We start from the raw sequence: 8,334 nt of genomic DNA, 5'->3' as shown, positions 1-8,334 counted from the left end.
CTCCCTGACTCACAGACCAAGCTACCACTCCTTTTTATCAGAACAGGGTTGGGCTTTGATGTTACCCCCTATTACTTTCGTGCTAGCCTTTCCTAGGCTGCCGCTGTGCAGCAGCTGGGGGCACTGCAGGAACCAGCCCCGTTAGCTCCTCCTTGCCCTTTGGGCTCTACCTGCATCTGCCTGGCTTGGCCTGGCACCAGGAGCAGGCAGACCCTGGGTGCTTCCCCCCTGGAGCCACCGAGCCTGTCCCCACTGTAGCTGTGCCACTGCTGGGTGATGGCAATTGTGGTGATGGTGATGATGATGGTGATGGTAATGGAGATGGTGGTGGTGATGGTGATGATGATGGCGATGGTGATGGCGATGGCAGTGGCCATAGAAATGACAATGATGATGGTGATGGCGATGGTGATACCTGGCTGTGGGGGAGCTGTGAGAGAGGTGCTGGGTTCTGGCACAGAGCCAGCTCCCTCCTCGCCGGTGCCTCCCCCCACCCTCCCTTCCCTGCCCTCTGGATCCGTGGCTATAATCAAATCATAACTTTTATTAAATTTGAGATTACTCTTTAATGGAATCAATTTCTTGCGCGGTGCTTTTCCCTTCTGCCCCGCGGCTCAGCCATGCTGTGTGCTTTTGTAGTTTTGCTTTGTTTTTTCTCTCTGCTGCTGCCCTAATGAAGAACACAGGCTGTGGGGGTGAGCAGGGATAACCCTGTCCCCCCACTTTTACTGCAGCACCTCTGGGTTCACAAAATTCTTCCCCTGGAGGGATGGGAGCCCTCACCTTTCCTCCTGGCTTTTCTGCTGTGCTGGCAACAGCGTGCTAGATCCAGCTGCTCTGAAGCTCCTGCAGCTCCTGGCCAGGCTGAAGGCACCAGATGGGTTCCTGTGCTCCTCATCATCCCCTGCGGGAAGTCAGAGATTCATATAATGGCTCAGGTTGGAAGGGACTTTAAAGATCATCTAGTTTGACCCCCTGGTTCAGGGTGCTTAGCCAGGCTAAGGATGCCCACTGCAGGACAGCCTCTCCTCTTCTCACACAGAGCACTGCAGATGCCACTGTGCACAGCAGCTCAAGCCCAACCTTCCCAGCCTTCATGGTTTTTCACTTTTCTAATAAGTATCGCCCAAAATGGATTCAACTTTGCAGTTTTATATAACTTTCTGCTCATCTTCCCCGCCTCCCCTTCTGCTTATTCTTTTCTCTTTCTTCCTACAACACCTACAGATCGTATTATATCCTCTGATGCAAAAGGGCCCATTCTGCTTTCACTTGTAACCATATAATGACAACAAGAAAAATAACAGCGGCAGTTTTTATTTGGTCCTCCTCCTCCTGCTGACATTCTTGAAAAGGAATTTAAGATCCTAACTTTGGATCTCACATATGAATGTTCTGGGTCTGACAGATTTCTTGGTGAGAAACTGTAGTTTCTAAATCCTTATTTAGGAACAGCAGGTCAGGTTGCCTCCTTGTTGTTTCAAGACCTGGCTCTGGCTCAGGCGGCTTTCTCAAAAAACCTTTCTCCCAGTTTCTGCTACCTGAGTTTTGAAAAGATGGATTTGGTCTGGTCTGAAGGCACGTGCAGCTCGGGCTCGTGGGCTTTGCACGGGCTGTGCTGTAATCGCATTGATTTTCTTTGGGAATTTAAATTTAATTCCTTCCAAACAAATACAGATGCATTATGTGGAGTGATTTCTTTGGGCGAAGCCAGAGCAGCAGGCACAGATTGCAGCGGGGCACAGCGGTTCCCCGAGACTGCCAGCTCCAGCATCTCCCTGCCCGCCCCGCACCCATCCTGCACCCAACACACAGCGGGGGGAGGCCCAGCGTGGGGTGCAGACAGCACTGATTATGAGATATTCAATGCAACCACCAAAAAAATGATTTCATCCATCCCACGCTTTGCTTCCATCAGCCTGCCGGAGCCTCCTGTCCCACCGTGAGCATCCTCTGTGTTTGTCCTGACCGCGATGCCAGCCGCTATTGGCATCGCACAGCGTGCCAGCTCTGCTTCTGGAGGAGTGATGCTGAGAGCTTCTGTCTGCTTTGCCCATTAAGGAACAATATCAGCTTTTTCCTCCAAGTCTGGTACTTGCTTTTGGTTTAAGAAAGAGCACAGGAGACCCCTCATTGATTCGGTTTCTGGTGTGTCTGTTCTCGCTGTTTCCCTGAATGCACTAAAAATACTGTCGTGGCTGAGCTTCCACACGGCCAGAAATGGGTACTCTGTGGTTAACACACCTCTGTAAGCCTTCACAGCATTTAACTGCTTCCTAAACAGTATCAAATGCCTCTTTTCATTCAGGATTTGATGGAGATTTTATATATTGTCCTATACATTCTTCCTAAGATGGGAATTTGCAGCTCTTTCTCCAAGCTAGAGAAATATCTCTTGCCGTAACAACGCGATGAGAAGCCCTAAGTCTGTAGTCATTCAGGTAACTTTCTCCTTTCTTCTTTCAAAGCCTTATTTTATTTTTTTCAGCCAAGTCCATTCTGTGTGTATCAGTGCCTGTGAACAAAAGGATGTTATTCTTTGAGATTCATTTGAAATGCTCTTCCATGGTCATTTATGAAAGCATAAAAATAGATTCAGTCCTGAAGCATGAGACACATCACTGAAAGCTATATATATATATATGAATAGATATTTTTGTGGGTAGTCTTTTAAGGACTGAATTCCCTTTTTTGGATATGCACATGGGGTTTATTTCTGCAAAGGGTGAAGTTCTTTCCAGTCTCACACAAATCACCAGGACTGAGGGAGCTGCAGTTCTGCCATAATTCTGCCTGTAATTAATAAATCATCTGAAGAGCAGAGAGTAACAGGTACACTTTGAGGTCCAACAGGAGACTTTCAAGTACAGAAGTCTTTAAAAATTGAAGGAGGAAAAAAAAAGTCTGTTTTGGTGTCCACTACTAGCTCCTATATTCCTGTTGCTAGGATCTCTGAGGAAGCTCAGGTTTTGTCAATCAGAGCCCTGCTGCAGGTTTAGCAGATAAAGCCTCTGGTGTGGGAGCTGGGTCTGGCCCCAGAGTGTCTGGGCCGGGGATGGACATGTCCCTTTTCCCCAGGATGGATTTTGTGGTGCCACCGCAGCTTTCTCCATGTGCTGTCAGAGTGGCCAGGCCAAAAAAGTGGTTTTTCAAGCATTGACTTTCTGGCTCTTTTTTAAGCCTCAGGTCGCAATAAGTAATTCACTCTCTTTCTGTTACACTCCTCCATCAAGAACATAAATGCTGGCCGAGTCTATCCAATTTTATTAGGTAAAATCCCATCAAAAGATCATTTCCCACAAAAACAACATTGTCGTCACAAGGATGGCCATTTGCCTTGGTTACCTGTGACAAGTTTCCAACTCACCGAGTCTTTTCCTGGCAGCTGATGCCTGCCTGCCTGCCTACCCCCCTCTGGCCGGTGAGCACCTGCACCCCAGGACACTCAGAAATAGCCCTGGTGTTACCTTCCTGGGGCTGATAGCTCCTGCTTTCAGCTCTGCTCACCACATCATGCCCCTGATTGTGCTCTCTTCTCCTGGGACCTGGCTGGCTGAGTGGCCCCAGCTTCTTCCAGGCTTGGAGATGCCCAGGACAGTGGCCAGCAGCCTCTTCTGCACCCTTGCTGCTGGCCCAAGGCACGTGGTGACCTGGTTAAAGTCTCACCAAATGTCCTCTGGGATTTATTTCCCACTGAATCAAGAATATGAATGCCGTCCCTTCATCTCCGAAAGAAGCACATTTTTCAGTGGCACTTTCAAGAGGACAGCCTGTCCTTCTCTAAAGCCATCATAGCGTAACACCCCAATCTGCAGACAAACATTATGCAAATGTCTCTTTTTACGGCCACAGTCAGAAATGTGTCTTTTCTTGTGCTTCATTAGGACATTGGCATAAAACATCATTGCAGCCTCAGAGATTTGCATCTTTTCCATCAGAGAGACAGGATTGTTTTCTAGCTTATGTCTGTTTTCATTTCTATTGCTTCCAGAAGCCCTGTCCCATTCCTTGCTGGTCAGAGGTGCACTGGTGGCCCAGATCTTGATATCCAAGGATTCCCCAAGTTGCTCTGTCTCCTTCTCAGTATTCCGTGGGCCATCCACACCTCTGGTGAGGCTGCATCTGGAAGAGAAGAGAGGAGAGAGATTTGGGAAAAACAAAGAGTCAACCCCAGGTTGGTCCTGGGTGCTCTGGCACCTTTGGGCACTTAATGCCACCTCTGCTCTGGGCTCAGTCCACTTCTCATTATCTGGTCCTGGGCTCTGCTCGCAGATTGCCACAGGACTCGAAGTTTTGCTGAAGAGGATGGCGTTCCCAGCATCTGTCCGTCTGCTCTGGAGGCACCACAGCCCCTGGGGAAGCGTTCATCCATTTCAAACCGCAAATGCACAGGGTACGCTCCATGGAACAATAAAAAAGAAAAGTTTTCCAAAACATGAGGCTGCCCTGCCTACAAGTCCTTGAATTTTAATCTAACGAGCATGGTGTCTAGTTGTGCTATTTTCCATCCGGAAGCAGCATGGCACCTCTCCCCCCATCCTACTCGCTCTGCAAGTAATCCCCTCCTATTCCAGTAAAAAGGAGAAGAACAGCAACAGTAATCAATTGACTTCTCAGTGATTTATAAGAAGAACGTGACAATTCCTCTTCCTGTGCTTGAAAACCTCTCCTTTCTACTCACCACTCCTGTGACTCTTCTGATGTGCCAGGGAAGGACGACTGACCCAGACCCTTGCCTGTCCCCATCGCGGCCAGGCTGCTCTGACCCAGGCTCCATGCTGGGTCAGGAGAACCCCGCCGTGCCCTCCCAGGGCGGCAGGACCCGCGCCCACCACTGGCTGACATTTCTCCATCCCCTGATGTAATGCGCTCGTAGCTCCGTTTCCTTGAAATATGAAAGGCGGAGGAAGTAAATATAGCACTTACTTGGAAGAAAGCACTAGAGGAATACTAAGCGAGCTGTTTGGTTTGACATAGTACAGTGTGTACCTGACTTCATTACTCTGGCGACATATATACTGCTCAAAGGCATGTTGATAATTATTAGTGCCATTTATTTATTTATTTATTTCGTTCTCACCTTAAACGGGACTAGGTGTGCTGCGTGTTTTGCGGAAAGGTACTCACAGTATGCTGTTTGTGTTGGAAGCGGCCACCGTTTTCTAATTGTTCGTGAAATGAAAATAGTCGTACGAACCCGGTCTTTTTTTTTTTTTTAATCCTGAAAATGAACATTTGTAATCACTGTTCTACTGAGAAGCATCACATTCCTGCAGACTCTGCTGAAAACAAACACAAGAATTTTCACCCTTGAAAATATTTTGAGAAATATAATGAATGAACTTGAACACACTAAATCAATTTTTTTTGCATCCTTGGCAGCAAATGCCATACTAAAATTTCTGTTAAGCTCTGGAAGGGCCATTTTGTGGTGAGAAAGAAAAAGTCAGCCCCTTAGATTTTCCGTAGCAGATGCTAGCCTTCTAATGAAAAGCCCAGATAGTAACAAGCAGGCACTGAACTAGTGGTTTGCCAGTGCCTTGTGTACAAATCTGGTAATTAAAAACTAAAAAAAAAAAAAAAAAAAAAAAAAACACACCAAAAAAAAGAAACAAAAAACACCCCCCAAACAAACAAACAAACAAAAACAAACAAACAAAAACCTAACCCAAAACAGAGGGGCAGGGAAACAGACACTGGAGCGTCCTGCCAGGGAAATTGTCAGGACCTGAGCTGCCAACGTGCCCAAGCCCTTCTCAAAGCAGTTTGCCCACCCCTGCTCGGCGGTGATGAATGGAGTTATTACATCTGCACAATCTTATCCTGCCCCCCAGCAAAACTCAGCAGTGAATTGAATGTTGCTGGGGACGTCTTGCGAAGCACACGGAGCAGTGAGCACATTTGTCTTGCAGTGAGAGGAAGGACTGAGGGCTGCAATAAGCAGCATTAAATAGCCAGGAGTGCTGGATTACAGCTGGGCTTCTCCCCTCCTGCTGCCCTCCTCCAGCAGGTTTCTGCTTGCTTCCCATTGCTTGGGACAAGCTGGTGACACGGAACAGGCACTGGGACTCTCTTCCCATATTTTCCCACACCTCTTGGGCGTCTGGGGTGGGAAAATTGGTGTGGGGGCTCCTGGTCCACATTGATGCCAACACCTAGAAGGAGGGTGTTCACAGGCTTTCTGCCACCCCTTCTGCACTTTGCTGCTCTGGGAGTGTTGCCTGCATTGGAAAGACAAGGTGCATGGGCATCTGATGGAAATTGCTCTTCCTGCACGCGTACTGTACCACCCAATGGCATGGAGATGGGGCTAACTGATGAGTATGAGTTGCTTAAGAGCAGAGCTTGGTAACTCAGCACCATCACTTGTTGAACCATTACACCCAATATCCCTTCTGTAGCCATCCTCAGGACGGACATTTCTGGGGCAGAAGACTGATCCACAGGCAGCAAGAGGGCTCAAGGGGTTGGAAAACTGGGTCTGGACCCTCAGATAACAGTGCCCGAGCTCTCCTGCTACTCCAGCATCTGCACGGATGGGCTGCCCTGCGGTGTGGGTGATGCACAGGACAGGATGGTGGCCGAGGCGGTGCATTTATGGACAGAGGGATATTAATCTGGGCATGATTTGTTTGCTAGAGGGGTGCTCAGCTGGAGGATGCTTGGTGCTGAGGATGCTGCGGTGCCGCACACTGGTGCACAATGGTGCCGGGATGACAATAGAGCCCCCAGAGAGCTTCAGCAGCAGGGGATTGCTCTGGGGAGGATGGATGCTAGATGGCACACTGAATGTGGAAAGTGCAAGTCTGGTGCATGCCCCTAGCCCCGCAGACAGCCCGGCAGGGTGGTGGGGTTGGTGCAGGGCTACGGCTCCCAGCGCAGGATCCGTGCCGGGGGTACGGCTGCAGCGGCAGGGGGCTGTCACGGTTCGCAGCTCCGGGGGCTGTGCGGGGTGGGCGGTGGGAACTGTCAGCATCCCCGGCCGCGGGGGTGGTGGAGCTCGGCTCCAGGCTCTGCCGAATCCCCGCGGAGGGTGAGTGTGGGAAGAAGTGCTGGGAAAGCAACCAGCGCGTCCCCCCGGAGCAGGGATTGAATGCATGGGCCCCCGGGAACACTGGTGCAGGGCTTAACTCTGTGCACGCCGCTGTCCGAGGCTGGGGTTTGCAGTGCAGGATGTGACTGCTCAGCACCGTGGGTATCCCTGGCCATAGGAGCATCGTCCCTGCATCCCATGCAGCGATGCCACCAGCCCCTGCTTTGCCCTCTTGATGAAACACGCAACGAAATCCACAGGGGCAAAGGGTTTGGGGAGACCCACTGTGCACGTGGAGGAACTTCACCTCCAAGTAACTTCCTGGCAAGTCCCAGGGAACGGTGCAAAAAGCCCTTGCTATCACGTCTAGGTAGGATCAGAAGCTGGAAAATGAACCAGGCAGGTCCCCGTCATGTAAAACCAGCCCCGGCCCCGGTTCTTGTGCCGGCGGCGCAGAGGCGGCGCGGATTGACAGCTCTGCCACGGCACTGTCACACGTCTCCTCTGCGGTACCAGACGAGCAGGGAAAGATCTTGGGGAATTTGCATTAAAAATGGTCACGTTGGCATTTGCTTCTTGCTGAACATTTCTTCCCTTCAAAGAAAGGCGTATTTTCTCAGGGAGAAGGAGAGTAAGGAGCAGACTGTCCCAGGTATCAGGCTTATGCTTTTGTCCCGAGCAATTTTCATCTTAAGAATAAAAGAACTGCATAAAGGAAAATACTGCTGAGCACACTTGGTTTGCAATTTTCCAGCCTTTAAAGGCTGGGCCCATCACTTTCCTCCCAGTGTGGCTTGTTCTCCGGCCCCCGAGGACACTGCTTCCTTGCCAGATACTAATTTTCAAACCTCAGCTCTTTCAGCCTGTTCCAATAAACATCACAAGAATGTTTCTAAATAGGGAATGTGCCTTTTTTTTTTTTTTTTTTTTTTTTTGTTCTCCTTAAGCATTAAGAGGGAGGGAAAGAATTTGCAAAATGCTAAAAAAGACTTCCTTGGCAATTTGTCCAGGCGGCGGAGGCTTGGGGAGGTAGTGAAGGGTTAAAGCTGTTGGATCTGGAGCTGGGCTGAGGCTGGGAAGTCAAGGGCTGATGCTCTGGCAGTGGGGGTGAAGGCAGTGGGCTTTCTGCACGTCTGTGGGCCCTGTGCCCCTTCCTGCTTGCTCCATCCATCTCTCCATGAGCATGGACATGTGGTGGAGATGTGGAGGCCTTCTCAGAACATGAACGTTATCCTCAGTCAGAGGCTCTGCCCCTTGCCCATCTTTTCCTTCCTTCCAGCATCCATGGTAAAACCACCGCT

Source organism: Anas platyrhynchos, chromosome 14 (assembly GCF_047663525.1).
Source record: "Anas platyrhynchos isolate ZD024472 breed Pekin duck chromosome 14, IASCAAS_PekinDuck_T2T, whole genome shotgun sequence".
Lineage (NCBI taxonomy): Eukaryota > Metazoa > Chordata > Aves > Anseriformes > Anatidae > Anas > Anas platyrhynchos.
This window is presented reverse-complemented; position numbering follows the sequence as displayed.